Source organism: Perognathus longimembris, chromosome 2 (genome assembly GCF_023159225.1).
Source record: "Perognathus longimembris pacificus isolate PPM17 chromosome 2, ASM2315922v1, whole genome shotgun sequence".
Classification (NCBI taxonomy): domain Eukaryota; kingdom Metazoa; phylum Chordata; class Mammalia; order Rodentia; family Heteromyidae; genus Perognathus; species Perognathus longimembris.
The window spans coordinates 99307101-99328679 of record NC_063162.1 but is presented as its reverse complement, the minus strand read 5'-3'; the positions used below and the strand labels follow the sequence as shown (position 1 = coordinate 99328679).

The 21579-nt window shown below is 34.5% G+C and overlaps 1 non-coding gene across 1 annotated transcript; it reads left to right on the top strand.

Moving 5' to 3' along the window:
- The first annotated feature begins 7003 nt into the window (after positions 1-7003).
- LOC125347384 lies at positions 7004-7110 on the top strand. The gene has a single exon (XR_007210172.1). It is a non-coding gene; the product is annotated as a U6 spliceosomal RNA (small nuclear RNA).
- The last annotated feature ends 14469 nt before the right edge of the window (positions 7111-21579 follow it).

Sequence of the window (21579 nt, the reverse complement as noted above, 5' to 3'; positions counted from 1 at the left end):
TATATATATATATATATATATATATATATATATATATATATATATGGAGGAGGAGTGGAGAGAGAGTGAGAGAGAGAGAGAAATCTCTGGATGTGAGACTCAGGTTTCTTAGTTTGTTTTTGATATACTTAATTCATATTTACATTAAAACATTGAATGACTAGTGTTAGGAATATCCCCAGGAATAATTAAGAAGAAAGTTGAGTTTTCAACAATTCATGAAAGTTTATCATATATTTGCATGTGTGCAACTAGATGTATAAATATAAAGGAATATGCATAGATCTGTGCATATGCCTACATATAGATAACACGCACACACACACGCCTACGTAAATGAGAAGTAAAATTTGTTTTGATTACCATTTCTTATGTCTACAAAATTTAGAAAGAATTCAGCAAGAAAATTTGATTTAAATTTTTTTCTAATAGAGTTAGTGAAAACTACTGTCACAGAATGGTGTCAAATTTCTTCTATTTGTGAGTATTACAAATATTGTTCTCTCTCCTCTTTCTGGCAGGCAAAAAGTTATTCACATGTTTTTTTCCCCCTAAAATATCTTGTTGAACAAAATGTGATTTTTCCTTGAGTGCTCCATGGCCCATTTTTAAAAATACATTAAGAAGGTGGATTAAGTGACAAAATGGAAGGATCTGAAGTATAAAATGTAAACCTGAGACAGAAATATTTCATGTCAAGGACAGATTAGAAAATGCTGGATTAGGTATGAATAGACCATTCAAAAATATCTGAAGGGATACCTTTCATCCCTACTAAAATATAAATCATAGCAGTATATTTTCAAAAAGGTCTGGAACATGAAAAAATTGGCCCAAGTTAGACATAAAAGTAATTTTCTGACATATATTAAAGCAAAATTAGATTATCTTCTCTCTAGAAGTTTCCCTCCGTGTTAGTAAAGAATCAAGTGAATTAAGTCTTTTAAAAAATTTAAAATGTACATGTGAAATTTTATATCTAATAGTACTACTGACATTATTTGGGTACACTAAATTCTAATAAATTTACATGGGAATTATTGTTATTTATTTTATTTACAAAGATCCTATATGGCCCAGTCTGTAATTCTGGAATTACAAACATGCATCACTATGTTTGGCTAAAAATATTTTTTAATTAAGCAAGAATGGACTCCCAAGGAAAGAGTAGAGATTTCCCTGAAGAAGTCATTCTGTGAATCTTTGAAGGTTTAATATAGAGATTAATGGGGGCTGGGAATATGGCCTAGTGATAGAGTGCTTGCTTCACATAAATGAAGCCCTGGATTCAATTCCTCAGCAACACATATATAGAAAAAGCCAGAAGTGGTGCTGTGGCTCAAGTGGTAGAGTGCTATCCTTGAGCAAAAAGAAGCCAGGGACAGTACTCAGGCCCTGAGTCTCAAGTCCCAGGACTAGTAAATATGTGTGTGTGTGTGTGTGTGTGTGTAGAAAGAGAGAGAGAGAGAGAGAGAGATTAATGCTATAATTCAGTATTATGCCAGGATCTTAAACTCAGTCCAGCCTCGCTTGCAAAGAAGTAGAGAAAGGATCAAGTGATTCAGTTCTAAATTTTATGATTTCTTTGATCTTAATTTTTAGGGAGGTAATATTGATGTGATACAAGAAATTATCTCTTGGAAAAAAAATTATGACCATCAACATGAAAAAATCATTCATCATTATCAAGCAAGATTCGTTGCAGGATGCAATAACGATTTAACTTAAGCAAATTAAAAAAAATGGTACATTACACAAACAGATTGAAAGGCAAAATACATAAGCAGAAAAAGCATTTGGTTACATTCAGCATACTTTAAGGAAAAAAAAATAACCCACAAAAAAAGCTATAGATGACAAGGTCACAGCTAGCATCCTCCCGAATGAGGAATAAATAGGGGAACACCTTCCTCTGAGATCTGGAACAAGACAGGAATACTCATTCCAAGACTTCAATACAACCAGGAAATGGATGTTGTCAAGAAATTAATTAGGAAAAAGGAACAAATATAGAACACATTGGGACGGAGGAATTCTTTGCTTGCAAATGATCTAAATTTACACAGAAAAAAATCTGTAATGATTGCATCAAAAACTTGTAGAACAGAAAAATAAATTTAGAAAATCTATAAGACACAAGATCTCTCTATATAAATTACTCATGTTCCTACCTGCCAAGAAATAAAGAAAGCAATCTAATTAAAAAGTTACAAAGAAACAAAGTATCTGAGACGATCTGACCAAGATGGAAAGGACTCTATGAAAGTATTTTTTTTTTTGTTTTTGTGTTTTGTTTTTTCCCAGTCCAGGGGCTTGAATTCAGGGCCTGAGCACTGTCCCTGGCTTCCTTTTACTCAAGGCTATCACTCTACCTCTTGAGCCACAGCACCACTGCTGGCCTTTTCTGTTTATGAGGTGCCAAGGAACTGAACCCAGGGCTTCATGAGCGCTAGGCAAGTACTCTACTGCTAAGCCACATTCCTAGCTGAGAATATTTTTTATGAAACTTTTTAAAAAAATGATGAAAGAAATAAAAGAGTAGGCACAAAAGAAAATAAAAATAAATACAATCTATGTTCTTGGATTGGAAGAATTAATGTTGTTAAAAAATTAACCTATCCCAAGCGATCTACAGGCTCAATCTTATTTGTAGCTAAATACCAAAGACAATTTTCACAGAAATAGAAAAAAAAAAAAAAGAAAAATCACTACTAAAATGTCAATATAAAAGAGTATGAATACACAAATTCATCTAGAGAAAGAAAAATAAAAGTCATTCTACTACCTGGTTTCAAAAAATAATAAATACAAACAAGAAATCTATAGCAATCAAACTAATTCAATGGGGCAGAGTTACAAGCCCAGAAATACAGTTTATATATCTACAGCCAACTTTTTTAAATTCCCTTCATACAACTTAATGCTTATAGTTCCCTGACTATGTTCATATAGTCAGGAACCACACCCATTTTTTTTCAAATTTTTATTATCAAACTGATGTACAGAGAGGTTACAGTTTCATACGTTAGGCATTAGATACATTTCTTCTACTGTTTGTTACCTTGTCCCTCTTACCCCCCTCCCCCCTCCCCCTTACCCTCCCTCCCCCAGGTGTTCAGTTCACTTACATCAAACAGTTTTGCAAGTATTGCTTTTGTAGTTGTTTGTCTTTTTTTTTGTTTTGTTTTACCCTGTGTCTCTCAATTTTGGTATTCCCTTTCAATTTCCTAGTTTCAATACCAGTATACACGGTTTCCAATATACTCAGATAAGATTACAGAGATAGTGTAGGTACAACCATAGGAAGGTGATACAAGAACATCATCAATAATAGAAGCTACAGATACACATGGGACGTTGAAAGTAGTTACAACTGTGATATAACAATTGTCTCCATAACATGGAGTTCATTTCACTTAGCATCATCTTATGTGTTCATAAGGGTATAGCTATTGGGCCTTGCGATGCTCTGCTATGACTTGCCTAAACCTGTACTAATTATTCCCAATAAGGGAGACCATAGAGTCCATGTTTCTTTGTGTCTGGCTCACTTCACTTAGTATAATTTTTTCCAAGTCCTTCCATTTCTAGAAAGAATGACATTGTCCCATTTGTAAGGAAATGGAAGGACTTGGAAAATGACATTGTCCCACACCCATTTTTATTAGCATCTACTAGTTGTACAAGGTGGTTTTTACTTTAACATATCCATATTTGCTTCCTATGTTCTCTGACCAGAATCTCCATTCCATTTCATTTTTCTCCATCCCTTCCCTTCTCCTCTTAAAATATTTCAACTAGATTCATCATTGTATTTTCATACAATATATAAATTACTTTGACTATATATTTGCCCTTTTCACTCTTTTCATTTGCCATCTCATCCCCCCCATTAGTAGCCTGTATTCACTTCCTATAGGAAATGCTTTACATTCCTCTTATTCATTATTTTCATTATTCTTGCCATGCATTAATGATTGAGAATTTCAGTCTTTTCACACATTTATCTATAAAATTAATCATATTTAACCTTTCCTTCTTCTTCCCCATCCTTTAATATTTAAATTTCTGTGAATTTCTTTATACCATCTTGATACACAACATTTCAATATATTTTACTCTATAAGTCTCCTTTTTTGCCCCATCCCAAGTCCCTTAAAACAGTCCTAGAAGTACAAATAAGTCTTCTTTCTATGTATATGTCTATGTCTTCTATGTATATGTATATATGTATACATATATGCTCACATATATTTGTTTTTGCTTTCCAATAAATACATCTTCATTTTTCTTTCCTTCTCAGCAATAGTATCATCTGTAAAAAGTTAATTTTTGCACCATTTATTATACTATAAAACTATCAGCCATCATTTACTTTGGTATTTGCCAGAAGGTAATAAATTTTGATAAATTAATGAAAAATTATGCTTTATCATTGACTTCTTGCAGTTTTGGTATTTGCTTTCCTTTTTAATACCATGATATTTAAACTACAATGCTTCATAAATCTTACATTCACTTGTACACTGTGCCATTAGGAATAGAAAATTATCTTTGTTCTCATTTAGAGTTTTTGATATGTATTTTAGTTTACATTAAATTAGTAACATTTATTTCCACTTGATCTTTATTGATTTGCTAAAGCAATACCAATCACTTCACATTGCTCAGACATAGAATTTTATATTAAACTCATACAAGATGTGTGAGTTTAAAACATTTGTGTTAACCACAATAGATACTTTGTCCATATTTTCCTTAGGAAGCTTTTAAAAACTTCCTTGTTTGATTTTCCACATTAAAAAAATCTGTACTGTGTTATTTTGATTTTTAATCAATGTTTATGAGTTATTATTTAAGAAGTTATTCTCAATATTTCCAAATGTACTTTAAGAATTTATTATTAGGGGCTGGGGATATGGCCTAGTGGCAAGAGTGCCTGCCTCATATACATGAGGCCCTGGGTTCAATTCCCCAGCACCACATTTACAGAAAATGGCCAGAAGTGGCGCTGTGGCTCAAGTGGCAGAGTGCTAGCCTTGAGCAAAAAGAAGCCAGGGACAGTGCTCAGGCCCTGAGTCCAAGCCTCACGACTGACCAAAAAAAAAAAAAAAGAATTTATTATTCTCTTAACCATTTAGGATAAGATTAGGCTATTTATTGTATTTTTATTTTTCACTCATTTCTGTATACATAGATTGTGTAAATGTAATGTATACATTGATGTGAAATTCATCTTTAAGTCATTGCTCCTTATATTCTTCCAATAATAAAGTTAACTTTTCCTTCATGTTTGAAAGAAATTGATTTTGTTACAGCAGAGGATCACAAGAGCCCAATAGCTATACCCTTATGAACACATAAGATGATGCTAAGTGAAATGAACTCCATGTTAAGGAAACGATTGTTATATCACAGGTGTAACTACTTTCAACGTCCCATGTGTATCTGTAGCTTCTATTATTGATGATGTTCTTGTATCACCTTCCTGTGGTTGTACCTAAACTATCTCTGTAATCTTATCTGAGTATATTGGAAACCATGTATACTGGTATTAGAACTAGGAAATTGAAAGGGAATACCAAAATTGAGAGACACAGGGTAAAAAAAGAAAAACAACTACAAAAGCAATACTTGCAAAACTGTTTGGTGTAAGTGAACTGAACAACTTATGGGGGGAAAGGGAAAGGGGGAGGCGAGGGGGGGTATGAGGGACGAGGTAACAAACAGTACAATAAATGTATCCAATGCCTAATGTATGAAACTGTAACTTCTCTGTACATCAGTTTGATAATAAAAATTTGGAAAAAAAAAGAAAGTGATTTTGAAATAAATACTTATTTTGCTACTTTAAGTTCATATAGGTCTTCCCATACAGTAATAATTTTTCCATTTTGTATTTTCTGTTTTGATTAAACTAAGTTGACTGAGTTATTTTCTAGCCATTGTTGTCAACAATTAATCAACCTTATAAATGTTTCTCATCCCTTGAGTATTTTGATAATATTTCCCTCTTTATTTCAAATATCAAAACCAATTAAACTATTATAGAATTTTGGGGAACATGAAACTATCTTTCAAAACTCTATAGACACTATTATATTGATCTTATTTTACTGCAAATAGAAAACCCAGAGAAGCTGTTTATAGATGTTTATTATAGGGAATTTGAGTAAGTGTAGAATTACATTCATGAATGTTTTAAAGGAAATTTCAAAGGATTTCTTGGTGTCTCTTTTCTCTAACATCACGTATAACTTAATGAGGTTATGATTTTATTAAGTGTTAAGTAAGATTATTTTAACCTACTTTGTTGCTTTTTTTTTTCTCTTTAAAGATCAGAAATATTTTCAGTCCAGGTTTGCTGTTGGTTACTATTACTCTGACGCTTTTGCAGATGTCAACCTTCCCCATTGTCTGCTAGCTCATGCCTGTAATCCTAGTTCTCAGGAGGCTATCACAGGATTGTTCAAAGCCAGTTGTTTCCAGAAAGCCTGTAAGACACTTACATCCAATTAACCAGCAAAGAGCCAAAAGCAGAGATGTGGTTTGGGGGTAAAAAGCTATCTTGCTTTCTGAAGAAGTCTGTAATTCTTTGCAGATTTTTGTTCTGTGGGTTGGTTTTAGAACCTGAGTAGATGTATATAGTCCACTCCATGAATGGCTTACTTTGTGATTGGATGTCTTGTTAATAATGCCCTTAATTAAACATCATAATAGGAAAATCGAATGCATTTGATGCTATCCTCTGCTTATCCAATAATCAATCCAGTGGCTGAGACAGTAGCATAACTATGAGAAAATTCTCTAGAAGCCAAGACCTAAAAATCAAAGATTTGCTGGGCATTAAGGTCTATGCATGTAATTGCAACTCCTCAATAGGAAGAAACAGAAGGATCACGAGTACAGCAAGTGAAAATGTGATAAGATTTCTCTCTCTCTATATATATATATATAGAGAGAGAAAGATAGATAGATGTACATATAGATATATGTACATATAGTGCTCACTTCGGCAGCACATATGTTAAAATTGGAATGATACAGAGAAGAACAGCATGGCTACTACACAAGGGTGACACACAAATTCATGAAATGTTCCATATTTTTTTTTGCCAGTCCTGGGCCTTGAACTCAGGGCCTGACACTGTCCCTGGCTTCTTCCCACTCAAGGCTAGCACTCTACCACTTCTGGCCGTTTCCTATATATGTGGTGCTGGGGAATCGAACCTAGGGCTTCATGTATACGAGGCAAGCACTCTTGCCACTAGGCCATATTCCCAGCCCGTGTTCCATATTTTTAAAAATTGACTTCTAATTAAAATCAGCAAGAAGAGACAAAGAAGGTTATTATGTATTAGTAAAGGGATCTCTTCTACAGGAGGATATTACCATCTTAAATATCTACACTCCAAATACTGGAGCAGCCAACTTCATCAAACAAACACTACTGACTCTAAAAACACACATAGATCCAAACACATTGATTGTTGCAGGCTTTAACACACCACTGTTGCCTCCAGATAGATCAAAACACCAAAAACTCAACAAAGAAACCTCAGAACTAAACAATTACATAGATAAACTAAGCTTCACGGACAGAATATTCCACCCAGCAACACCAGCATATACATTCTTCTCAACAGCACATTCTCCCAAATATATCACATTTTAGGACACAAAGCAAATATGTACACATTCAGAAGTATTGAATTAATTTCCTGTATTCCTTCAGCAATTGAATAAAATTAGAGCTTAATACTAAAAGACACCATAGAAAATCCTACAACTCATGAAGACTGAAAAACACGTTGCTGAACCACCACTGGGTCATTGAAGAAATCAGAAAGGAAATACAAATGTTTATCATATTTAACCCAAATGAGCACACAAAATGCCAGGTCCATTGGGGCACAGCAAAGTCAGTACTCAGAGGAAAATTTATATCTCCGAGCACCTACAACAACAAATAGAGAAATCTCAATCCAACAATTTTAATAATATAGTTAAAGCCCCTTGAAAAAGAGCAACAAGACAAATCCCAAGCCAATGGATAGAAGCAAATAATTAAAATTAAATCAGAATTAAATGTGAGTCCAAAAAAATCGAAAAAAATCAACAAAACAAAGAGTTAGTTCTTTAAAAAAAATAACCTCGCTACCACTGTATTACATCCAAGTATCCTGGATATTGTCTATATGGGTAATAGAACTGCAGAAGGGAGAGGGAATACCAAAATTGAGAGACAAAGAACAAAAAGACAAACCAGTCAAAAAGCAACACTTAAACCATTTGGTGTAAATCAACTGCACAACTCTTGTGGGTGAAAGGGGAAGGGGGAGGGGGGAGGGGGGAAATGAGGGAGGAGGTAACAAATAGAACAAAAAATGTACTCACTTCCTTTCATATGAACCTGTAACCCCCTCTGTATCACACTTTGACAATAAAAAAAATTTTTTTTAAATAACCAGACTGTCCCTTAGTAAATCTTACCAAAAAGAAAATGAAGGGAGCACACCCAAATAAACAAAATCAGAGATGAGACTGGGAAGACCATGACAGAAGCAACTAAGATTCAGAATATTATAAGGGAATATTTTGCAAACCTATATGCTAACAAATTTGAGAATCTGGAAGAAATGGACGAATTCCTAGCCAATATTGATATGCCCACACATAACCAAGAAGATTTAAACCTATTACAGAAACCCATATCAAGTAATGGAATAGAAATGGCAGTAAGAGATTTACCATCTAAGAAAAGCAAAGGCCCAGATGGATTCACAGAGTAATTCTATAAGGCCTTCAAAGCAGAATTCACACCAATAGTCCTTAAATATTTCAATGAAATTGAAAGCCAAAGTTTGTTACCAAACACATTCTATGAAGCCAGTATAACCCATATCCCAACACCAGACAGGGACTCATCAAAGAAAGAGAACTATAGATCCATTTCTTTAATGAACATTGATGCAAAACTTCTCAACAAAATGGTGGCCAATCAATTGCAACAACTCATCAAAAAAATATACACTATGATCAAACTAGGTTCATTCCAGGGATGCAAAGTTGGTTTAATATGTGAAAGTCAGTCAATTACCATAATTGACCACATCAATAGGAGTGAAGACAAGTATCACATGATTATTTCTCTAGACATGGAAAAAGCATTTGACAAAATCCAACACCCATTTATGATGAAAGCTTTGGAGAAACTAGGAATACAGGGAACATTCCTGAATATAATACAAGTTGTGTATGACAAACCGACAGCTAGCATTATACTTAATGTTGACAAGCAAAAGCCACCTCCTTTAAAATCAGGAGCAAGGAAAGGATGTCTGCTTTCTCTGCTCCTGTTCAACATAGTTCTAGAATTCCTAGCCAGAGCAATAAGGCAGAAGACAAATTTAAAGGGATCCAAACAGGGAAATATGAAGTAAAATTCTTCTCTTTGCAGATAACATGATCCCGTATTTAAAGAACCTCATAGATTCTATGCCGAAGCTACTTGGGCTGATCCAAAGCTTTGGAAAAGTATCAGGTTATAAAATAAGCATCAGGATATAAAATCCTCAAAAATCAATGGGTTTTCAACAATACAAAGAGCAAGGGTGAAATCAGGAAAACAACTCCTTTTTCAATAGTCTAAAAATATAGTAAGGACTAACCTTAACCAAAGAAGTGAAAAACCTCTATGATGAGAACAGTAAAAACCTGAAAAAGGAAATTAAAGCAGAACTAAGGAAATGGAAAAACTTCCCATTTTCTGGATTAGGAGGATTAACATAATGAAAATGGCAATACTGCCAAAGGCTATCTACAAATTCAATGCAATACTAATCAATATCCAAACACCATTCTTTAATGAAATGAAGAAACAATCCAAAAATTCATATGGAACAGCAAAAGACCCCAAATAGCAAAAACAATACTAAGCGAGAAGAACAGTACAGGAGGAATATCAATACCAAACTTCATTTCAAAGCTACAGTAATAAAAACAGCCTGGTATTGGAACAAGACAGGCCTGAGGACCAATGGAATAGAATTGTACACCCAGAAATGAACCCACAGACCTATGGCTACTTAATCTTTGGTAAGGGAGCTAAAAAAAATAGGATGGAAGAAAACCTCTACAACAAATGGTGCTGGCAAAATTGGTTAAACACCTATAACAAATTTAAACTAGATCCTTATATATCTCCCTATGTCAGAATCAATTCCAAATGAAGCAAAGAACTTGAAGTAAAATCAGATACCCGGAAAACATTGCAGGAAGGAACAGGATAGGCACAGGTAGAAACTTTCTTGATGAAATCCCAGAAACACATCAAATCAAAGAAAGGTTGGACAAATGAGATTGCATCAAACTGCAGAGCTTTTCCTACAGCAAAGGATATAGTTTGCTAGATAAATAGAGAGCTCTCAGGTTGGGAAAAGATCTTTACTGGTCATAAAACAGACAAGGGCTTCATATCTAAAATACACATAGAACTCAAAAAATTTAAGTTCCCCCAAAACAAATCCTCAAAGAAAGAACTGCCCCCCTCAATAATTGGGCTAAAGATTTAAACAGAGACTTCTTTGAACAGGAAATGAGAAAGGACTAGAGGCACTTGAAGAAGTGCTCAGCATCACTGGCCATAATAGAAACGCAAATCAAAACAGCATTGAGATTCCACCTCACCCCAGTAAGAATGTCCATTATCAGGAAAAATAACCACAACAGATGCTGGATGGGATGTTGCCAAAAGGGAACCCTACTATACTGTTGGTGGGAGTATAAACTTGTTCAATCACTCTGGAAAGCAGTGTGGAGGTCCCTCAAAAGTCTAATGATAGAGCTCCCCATGATCCACAGCCCCATTTTTGGGCATCTACCCCAAAGATGGAACCAACCCAGGTGCCCCTCAGTAGATGAATGGATCAAAAAAATGAGGTACACATACACAATGGAATTCTATGCTTCTATCAGAAAGAATGATATTGCCCCCTAAGGAAATAGAAACATTTGGAAAAATTATGCTAAGTGAAGTGAGCCAGACCCAAAGAAACAGAGACTCTATGGTTTCCCTCATTGGAAATAATTAGTACTTGACTAGGCTAGTCCTAGCAGAGAGCACAGTAACTCAATCATATGTATGTATGAACACGTAAGATGATGCTAAGTGAAATGAACTCCATATTTAGGAAATAAGTGGTTTATTATTGTAGTTATTATTTTCAACATACCATATGAACTTAATATCTTTTTGTTTTGTCTTCCTTCCCCATGGTTTTACCCCTGATCTCATTATAATTGATTTTTGTACCCTGGGTATTGTATGTAGGCTTTTTGGAACTAGGGAAAGGGAACATAAAAATGGAGGCACAAAGGGTAAGAGGTAAACCAATGCAACAACAATACTTACAAGAGAGTAAGCTGTAAACCAACTGGACAACTTGGGTGAGGGGAGGGAGGGAAATGGGGATGGTGGAAGGTGAAAGAAAAATGAGGGAGGAGGTAACAAGTTTGACAAGAAAATCCTCATGTATGAAACTCCTCTGTACATACATTGACAATTACGTAATTAATTAAAGAATTTAAAATAAAATGTAAATGCACAGAGGAATGTGGTTCAAATGAGTGTGTTTGATGACTAAGTTTAGTCCCCAGTACTGAGAAAAAAAAAATTAGAAGTCAATTTTCCATTTCTCTTTCAATTTTGCATGCTTGGCATATGGGGATGTAACTTCTTTGCTGCAAATCATATCAAGATTATATCTGCAAAAAAAGAGACTGTATTAATTTCCTATTGTTTCTCTAATAAATTAGTGTAATTTGAATGAATGCCTAACAATTTTGGAGGCTGGAAGCATGCAGCCAAACTCTTAGCAGGTCCCCATTGTCTGGCAGTGTATCTTATGCTACGTCCAGCTACTATTTTTCTCCCCATTTCCTGCCCTAGGCTGATCATCTCTTCAATCTTCATTTCCAAGATCATTCTCTGTTGCTTCCTCTTTTGTCTCTGTGGATCTGCCTCTTTCTTCTTTATTATAATATTTGCAATGATATTTATTCCCTAACAAAATAATCCAGGGAATAAGGAGGTGATTAGTTCAGAAAATTTTTTTCTTAAATATACCTGCAAATATATATATTTAATAAATACAGTAATAGTAACAAGCATTAGGGATTAGCACTTGAAACTGTTAATGAGCACTCGTTATTGAACCACCTACAGTGTGTAGGTGACTCAGACGATAATGAAATCACCTGACAAATATTCAACAATTTAGAAATGCAAACAGCTTTATTGTATATCAATTCTTAATACCTATTAATACCATGGTTAACACAACATTTATATTTTAAAAGCATTTTTTGCCATAAAAATTCATAGCAAAATAATCTTTTCTATATTTGTATGACATAAAAATTTTATATGCCATAATCTTTAATTAAGAATCTTTTTTGATAAGACTGATATACATTGATTAGATGAAAGTATACCTTGAGTTTGGAATTCAGATTTTGGTAAGTTTAAGTGAATCAGATTTGATACCTATCTTCATGCTGTTGCTCTCTAGGTACTAGAAAGCCAAACTTAATAACTCAATATAAAAAAGCATCCCCAAATACATCCACTATTAGGAATGACTTAGATTTTATTAGGTTCCTAGCATTTTTCCACTGCATGGCTATCTCTGTCTCTAGTTCTTATTAGAGAGGAGGACAAAATGTATGATTTCAAACTTCACCTTGCACTTAAATTGAGTCTCATTTTAGACTTCTATTACTAAGAAGAAACATGATTCTTTCAATACTTTCCTGGATGCTACTTTCCCCAAGGTTTTGTAGAACTTAGCATTTATTTTTCATATGTGGGAAAAGATTTTCAGTTCCTGAACTTTCTATCTAGTTAAAAAAATTTAGTTCTAAGACCTTGCAATGTAGCAGTGCAGACTTGTGCAGAAAAGTACATAATACCTTAAAATACTGCACATAATTCCCTGAGGATAAAAAATAAAGTGAGTAATAAAATAGATCATATATAAGTCAAATAATTTAGATTGAAATCCTAATTATTCAATAATGTGGTGATCTAACTTCATGTAAAAAATCATCAGATTAAACAGCTAAGAGATTGATAAACTTAATGAGTAGCTTTTTATTTTAGTTTTTCCTTTTAATAATAGTAATACTAATTAAATATTAAGCAAAAATTTCCAAATATCTTTTATATCATACTGAAAATGATTTCTTAGAAAAACGATAAATCATGTGCCTCATTTTACGGAATTCTGATGTCAAAGCCAGAGTTAAAGAATGGAGTAATGTATTGAAGAAGTTTGTGTTTTTGAAGCTTAAAACTTCAAGTAATTCCAACAATTAGCCAAGATTGGCACCTAATCTTTCATTTCAGCCAAGATTCCCCACAGTTTAACAAATATAAAATATAAGTATGTAATCAAAATGTATTGTATATACCACAAAATTAAGAAAAGTAGGGGAAGGGGGGTTGAAGGAGGTGAGAATGTTTAAAGACGTGATACTGATGAAGATGCGTTATATTCATAAACTGTTTTGTTAAATGGCAACTCCTTTGCACAACTTTTTAAAGACAATAAAAATAAAAATGGTGGAAAAACGACCAATTTTTCCATTTTCCTTTATGAGAAATTCTTTTCAACTTGAAAAATTTTTATTATATAGGAACATGCATATAATATCGTTTTAAATTTTATTTTATTTTATTTTAAAGGTGATATTCAGAGGGCTTACAGTTACATAAGTAAGGTGACGTGTGCATTTCTTGTCGAACAGTGTTACACTCTCCCTCATTTTTTCCCATTCTTCCTCCCCCATTACACTCCCCCCCAAGTTGTAAAGTTCATTTCCAACACAGTGTCTTGTGAGTTTTGCTGTTGCATTGGTTCACCCTTTATCCTTTGTCTCACCATTTTGTTATTCCTCTCCCTTTCCCCAAATCCTAGAAACAAGCAACAGCTAGCCATACAGATCAGTTCTAGACATACTCAACAGATAATGAAATTGAACATCTGCAGGACTCAACTTCTATGCCTTATACTGACCTATTGAAGCTGCTTATGGTTTCAGCACTTTTGTTTCTGGAGTTGTTTTCCCATCCATATGTCAGTCTTTGTTCTTGACCAGTGATATAGAAAATTTTGTGTTCACATGAAGTGTTTACATAACAGTCTATGAATTCCACCTCTCCAATCTTTATGATCACTGTAATTTCAGAAAATAAAGGGTGTGGCTTGTCATTATAGATCTGGCCCCAACATCCAATTCATGCACCGTAAAATTGCACTGAAGGCTGGCGATGGATCAGTATAGTTAGAGCAACTCCAGGTTGATGGATCTTTCCCCAAGTGCGAGGCAGCATTCTGCCTCATGCTGCAATCAAGGTAAGCAACCCAACAAAAACTTGATCCATGCATTTGTTTTCACATAATTACCAAGGGCCAGGCAATAGCCACAAGTTCTGGAGGCATGTGAACTGATAAATTCTTCTGATGTCTCCATTGTAGAAGCCTTTTAGAGATTTGGGTACATTTTTACAAAAAAAAAAAAATATTAGGGAAGTTCCCCTGAGAATTTCCAGGGAGTCATTCTCCAAAGATTAGTCAGAATGTAGTAAGAAAATAGAGAAAACCTCAAGGGCAGAAACCTCTATGGTCAAGTAGCACTTTCCTATAGTGCAAAGTTGGTGGGCTCTCCTTTAAAAACTTTGTGATTTTTACTGAGGTTCAGATCCCAAATGCAGCTTCAGGATGAAGTCTCATACTCATGAAAATTTTAGAAACTGGTGAAAGATAATGTCACTAAAAGTGCCAGGAAACCTGAGACACACCTCAAATTGAATTTGTCAAATTGACTTTGTATAGCTTCCTACCTCTTCCGTCTAACAAAATAATGTGCATATTTTTCCCAGTATTTACTGATATTCATAAAAGGAAAAATGCACATATGACCTGCAAGTTACAATAATAGAGCAAGACATCTGAAATAAAAGATGAGTCAGTACAAATGAAGCAAACACAAACATGAAGGTACAGTATAAAAGACTGGAGCAGGGGGTTGGGAATATGGCCTAGTGGCAAGAGTGCTTGTCTCATATACATGAAGCCCTGGGTTCAATTCCCCAGCACCACATATACAGAAAACGGCCAGAAGTGGCGCTGTGGCTCAAGTAGCAGAGTGCTAGCCTTGAGCAAAAGGAAGCCAGGGACAGTGCTCAGGCCCTGAGTCCACACCCCAGGACTGGCCAAAAAAAAAAAAAAAAAAAGACTGGAGCAAAGTAGCTGAGCTATGTGGGACAATGTCAAACAGATTAGCATGTGGGGGAGAAGGATTCCAGAAGAAGAAAAGCAATGAGATGAAGTAATTAGTTAAAGAGAGAAATTAGAAAGGCCTTCAACAACTATCTTCAATATAAATAGGAAATAAGCAGAATTCTAACTAGAGGCAGTATTACAGAGAGGATGAAAAGAAAGAAAACCCAGGTGTTATTGACTCACACTTGTAATCCTAGCCACTTGAGGGGGAAAGTTTGTTGGCTGATGATTTCTATAGGCTTCTATCTTCAAACAGTTAAGATGAGGCCTTAGTTTGAACAAGGATAGTCAGAGAAATATTTCTTTTCTAGTATTTCTCTTCAAATTGCAAACAAAATTTAAACAAGTCCACTGTACCCTGAAAAGTTACAATAGTGAAAAAGCAGAACATTTGCAAATTACAAGAGCCTCTCAAATGTCATAATTACTAGTAAAACAGCAATAACATTGACAGTAATAAAATAAGTATACATTTTATTCTCCAGTATTTGGTAAAAGACCTTTCAATTTATACACAAAAGAAATGTTTCCAAACCCAGATTTCCTTTCACTAAGAAGTACAAGCTGTTCATTTTATCATATAATTTAATTTCAATTCTGAGAAAATGAAATTCTTAACCAGGAAATATTACAATCATTAATCTAGTATAATTAAAAAATGATTTTCTTTAAGAGCTACAATGTGGATAGATAGCCCATAATTTAAAATTAATTTTCAAAGAAACATAACAGGTACACCAAATCTCTGTGGCTTTGGTATAGAAGGAAAATAGATAGTAAGACATTACATGTACACTCATTTATAATTCCCCAAGGCTTATCACAAACATATGGGTAAGCTTTACTTAGCCACTAGAGAAGAGGAGAAAATAAGGTGGACATACTTATTTACATTACTCTTTTTTTTTGCCAGTCCTGGGCCTTGAACTCAGGGCCTGAGCACTGTCCCTGGCTTCTCTTTGCTCAAGGCTAGCACTCTGCCACTTGAGCCACAGCGCCACTTCTGGCTATTTTCTATATATGTGGTGCTGAGGAATCGAACCTAGGGCTTCGTGTATAGAAGGCAAGCACTCTTGCCACTAGGCCATATTCCCAGCCCCTTATTTACGCTACTCTTGAGGTTATATCACTAGATGGAGAATATCCAGGGTGTAATCCATGGGTGCAGGCATTTGACATCTTGGCCAAAGGAAGAAAAAAACTAACAACACTTTGCACTAGTGGTAATGATACGGCAGTCTGCATTAGTGGGAATGATACAATACTCTTGGCCTCCCTAAAGAAATGATGAAGAAAACAGAGGTGAAGAAGAAATTCTCCATAGAATGTCATTGAGCTTGTTCAATTACTACTAGTCCATCTAAACTTTTTTTTTGTTAATTAAGGCTATCAAAATGTACTTTAATTGATTTATTTGGACATAGCTGATGTATTAATTTCTAGTCAATAGTTAAAAGATGCTTATTTTATTAGAATTATTATACTATTATTGAAAAGTTTTTAAGAAATTCATCTTGTGTAATTTTGTTTACTTTCCTTATTTGATTTTAATACAACATGTATTTACCAAAGTGCTACTGTGCTGAAAGGAAGGGTATAAAAATAACAAATCATCTGTATGCATATGCATATGCAGATGCATACAGAGTGATACATAAGCATATATATATATAAAGAAGTAATAAAAAGTTGCCATTTAACAAAGCAGTTTATGAATACAACATTACTTGAGCAAAGTCACCCATTTCAACATTATCACCCATCCCTTCCCTACCTACTCCCTCCCTTACTGTTCTTAATTTTGTAGGATAGACATTGAATTTTTATTGCATTCTCCCCCTCTTCTCTTCATTTGTCTACACCTTTCTCTTTGTTCCCACTCCACCCCTTTTTAGTACTCACTTTCTGGTGTTTCCTTTCACTGAACTCTGATGTTGCCTGTCTAAGGAATTACACTATTTGAGTTTTTCCTTGAATATACCAAATTTCATTTAATACATTTGTGTACACTTGCATACTAACCAATGTATTTACTTATAAGTTTATAAACTAAATCTAGCCTCCACATGTAAGGGAAGACATGCATATTTGTCTCTCCTTGCCTAACTTCACTTAACATAATTTTTCCAGGTCTTTCCATTTCTTTACAAAAATTGCAATATCATTAATTCTAATGGATAAGTAAGATTCCATTGTGTGTACATATATATATGTGTATATATATATATATACATGTATACATTGGGTTTGTATTTGTATATTTCCTTTTTCCAAATTTTTACAAAAAGAAGTACCTAGTAATGGAGATATGACATAATATAATCAACACTTGAAATCCACCTGCATCACTATGAAATGCTTATGCATCATCTCTATCCTCCATCTAGCTCCTTTAGAAAGAAAGATGGATGGAGAATAGAGTAGAGATGGATGTGAAATACAGGTAGATACTTGGATACGGTAAAGGAAAAAGGTGAACATGTGAGCAAAAGTGATGAACATTTCCTTGCTGTGTAATTCAAAGGGCAGCAGTAGAGAAATGCAGAGAATGGAGGAATCCAGATTGAGAGATCAGGGCAGGCTTAGCCCTAATGTGGCAAGTTGGACCTACATTTATTCTACTAGCAAGGGAAAGAGAGATAAAGTTACACTTCTAGCTGAGCACCAGTCGCTCACACCTCTAATCCTAGCTACTCAGGAGGCTGAGATTTGAGGACTGTAGATTGAATCCAGTCTAAGCAGACAAATCTGTGAGGATTTTGTCCTAAAATTAACAGAAAAGTAAGAGTCAGAACTAGAGGTGTGGCTTAAATGGTAGACCACCAAAAATAACTTAAAAATCTGAGGGAAAGTTAGTGGTTTTTTTATTGAAGACTCAGTAACAGAGTAAATACATACATACATACATACATACATACATACATACATACATACATACATATCATATATGCCTATCTACGTACATAAATGTCATTTCTGCTACTCACTCCATTTCACTCTCAGAGCAAGTTCAACTTCTGTTCATGAGAACAGTGTGTGTGTGTGTGTGTGTGTGTGTGTGTGTGTGTTTCAGATTTAATTAAGAAGATATTGAGAGGAGCTAAGCAAGTTCATTCTGACTCTGAGCAGACCTAAGGCCCTTCAGATATTTTCTCTATGCCATAATATGAAAACAGTTAAGAAGTACTGCAATGAATGGAAGCAATGCTGAATAAATATCTTAATTTTTTATTCATTCATGCTTCAACTAATGCTCCTTTTAGAAAAATCTGAGATGTGGAATACTTGAATATGCATGGTGCTTAATGACAAAAGCTGCTTAAAAACTCTGCTTGAATAAACTTCAAAAAGGTTTTTTTTTTATGCCAGGTCCTTAACTTTCCTTTATTCATTTACTTTAGCAGATTTATTACTATAAATCCTATCCCCGCCTTTTTGAAATACAAATCATTTCAAAGCCAGTTGAGAATGCCATGCATACTCCAGCAAAGTCTTTTTCCAGGATCAGGAGACATTCTTCAGATGTAGTCGCCAAGGAAGATAGTACCCCTCTTTTCTAGTGCACCAGAGGTCAATCAAGACCTTCACTTCTGTAGGGCGCTTTGCTTCTAACTGTATAAAGATAGAACTTACTTTTCCTTTGTGTAAACATTGTCAAACACAATGACTCATCAAAATGGCTTTTTCTGGATTAAACCCAGTTTTTTGCTTTCTTGGAGTGAGGTACAGAGTACTCAGTGTACAGAGTACCAGTGTAAAATTAAGCAAGTCTTCTTTACTTGTTTTACATTGTGCAATGCACATTTTGCTTTCATACTGGATTGTTTAGCTCTACCTTATGTATCTTAAAAACTCATTTTCTTCAAGTATGTATTAAGGGCCACATTTGTCAAATATCATGTAATGAACTCATATTTGACCATTTCAAGAAAGAATATTCTGTATGTTGTGTAAGAGAGTGTGTGTGTGTGTGCGCGCGCGCGTGTGTGTTATAGATAATGGGCCTAAGGGCCCCATACATTGTAGGCAAATCTTCTTCCACTTGAGACACAGCAAAGCCCCCTATGTTTCATTTTGTTTTGTATTTGAGGCAGGGTATCACCCTTTATTTATCTGAGGTGTAATCAACTCATGCTTCTTTTACTTCTGTCTTCGGAGGAGCTGGGATTGCAGATGTGTGTCATCATGCTTGTTTTGCTTTTTTCCTGCAGTTTATAACTTAGTACCCCCAAAGACTTATGAGATAACAAGTTGATAACACATAATATAATAACTAATAACTGTTATTGAATGTTTATTTTATGTGTATTTAAAGAGCATCTTATCAGTAATGTAGTTTATCAAGAACATCCTCTATACTACATAATAATGATGTGTAAAAATATTTCTATTTATTGCCATGGGAAACTTTTATTATATGAAACACTGCCTATCATAATTCATCTGGAGAATAAAAAAGATAAAATTACAGGCTTTGACACTTTGTCTGTGGAATTTTCTATTACCTATTTTCAGAAGGAATCAATTTCCTATATTTATTGACCTCATTCTATAGATAATATCTCTATATTCATTTCACAGTTCATTTTTTCCAACCTAGTCACTCATTTGTTTCCTGTGAGAAAGAGGTTTCATATGCATAATAGGAAAAAACCAAACACTTCAGTTTGTGGATAAATGTCGCATTCTATAATGATTCAATTAGTTGCTGAGCATATGTTTTCTTTAAATGTTTATATTCACTTTAACAAATATGCTGTATTAATTTATAAGGAAATGAACAAATCATCAAAGCACTCACAACATACTAATATACCTCTGAAATGCTGTTTATCCATTTCATTGCTTTATTTATATGAGGAAGCTGTGGCATTTGCACGACAGCTGTATGGATGACAGGTGAACATGCCCTCCTGGCTATCCTACAGCTATAACGCTGCTAAGTGGTAGTCTGATCACCCAGGGTCCATGGAAGTCTAAATTTAAATCAGATGTTAATTTCCTCCAGAGTTCGGCTGATCTTTGCATTCAATTATCTCTCCCAAAGTCAAATGGAAATGTGCTTAGATGCAGCGAATTGTATGAGAACTTCACATCTGCTATTATGAACTACATTTGCAAACAACATGCACTTAAAAAGACAAATCTCTCACCTGTTCCCAATTCTGATCTTTCAACAATACACTTTGTGATGATGGCTTCACTGTAGCATATCTGTAATATACAGACATCCCTAGTTTTGAACTCTGTTTGTCATTGCAAACTTGTTTAAATAAAGGACAAAGTCTATTTGTTTTTATCTCAAGCAACCTGACACAGACCATCCTTCATATCAATACTAACTGATCCCAGAGAATTTACAGTACATAGGCACTTGGGTGAGATGTTACTCCTTTCTTTTCAATGATCTGCCTTTCTATCTTTTCCAGTTCCTGGCCCTCTTTCCTTATCTCCATAGACATCTCACAATGGACAATTTATGGTACTGGTGGGCTCCCTCCCTTTTAACCTTTGTATTGTAGTATATATTTACAAAACTTCACATCTTTTTCAGATGACTCCCAGTTCTCTGTAGCTGTCACCCTGACTTTTAGTCTTCTCTTTGGGACTCCTTTTTGGCAGAACCAGGTTCTCCTTATGGCTGGCCTCCCACTGTATTAGGATGCTTCTTTTCCCTTATTTATATTTTTCTTATGCATCTTTTTTCCTCACTAGTTTTCTGAGAATCTTATTACATAGCTCAAACTGGAATTGAACTCACTGTGTAGCTCAGGATGGCCTTGAGCTCATATTTCCTGGGATTAAAACCCCACTTGCAATCCCACATTGGATTATAGATGTGCATAAAACATCCATCCTACTGGTGCCTTATAAGTAGCATTGGTGCTCACAATTAGAGTTTGAGCTAGATTCCTTTTGCTTCTTATTTTTCGACTTCACAAATGATTTCTCTTTGTTTTTCTTTTTTGATTTCTTTTTTTCTGCTAAAATTTTTTATCCCAAGGTTTTTTTTTTTAATAGAAATGTAACTCTAGAGGAATTGTTGTATCTCAAACTTGCTTGCAAACATCATATTTGTCAACCTAGCTTTGGAAGCAAGAATTTGTAACAAATGTACAGTTATTCAAATCATATTGCATCTGATTTTACTATATGTACTCCCTTGCTTTCTATGCAATGACAGTGTGAAAACTTTTTTTAAAATTTTGAGACCAATTTATGGTTTTTATTA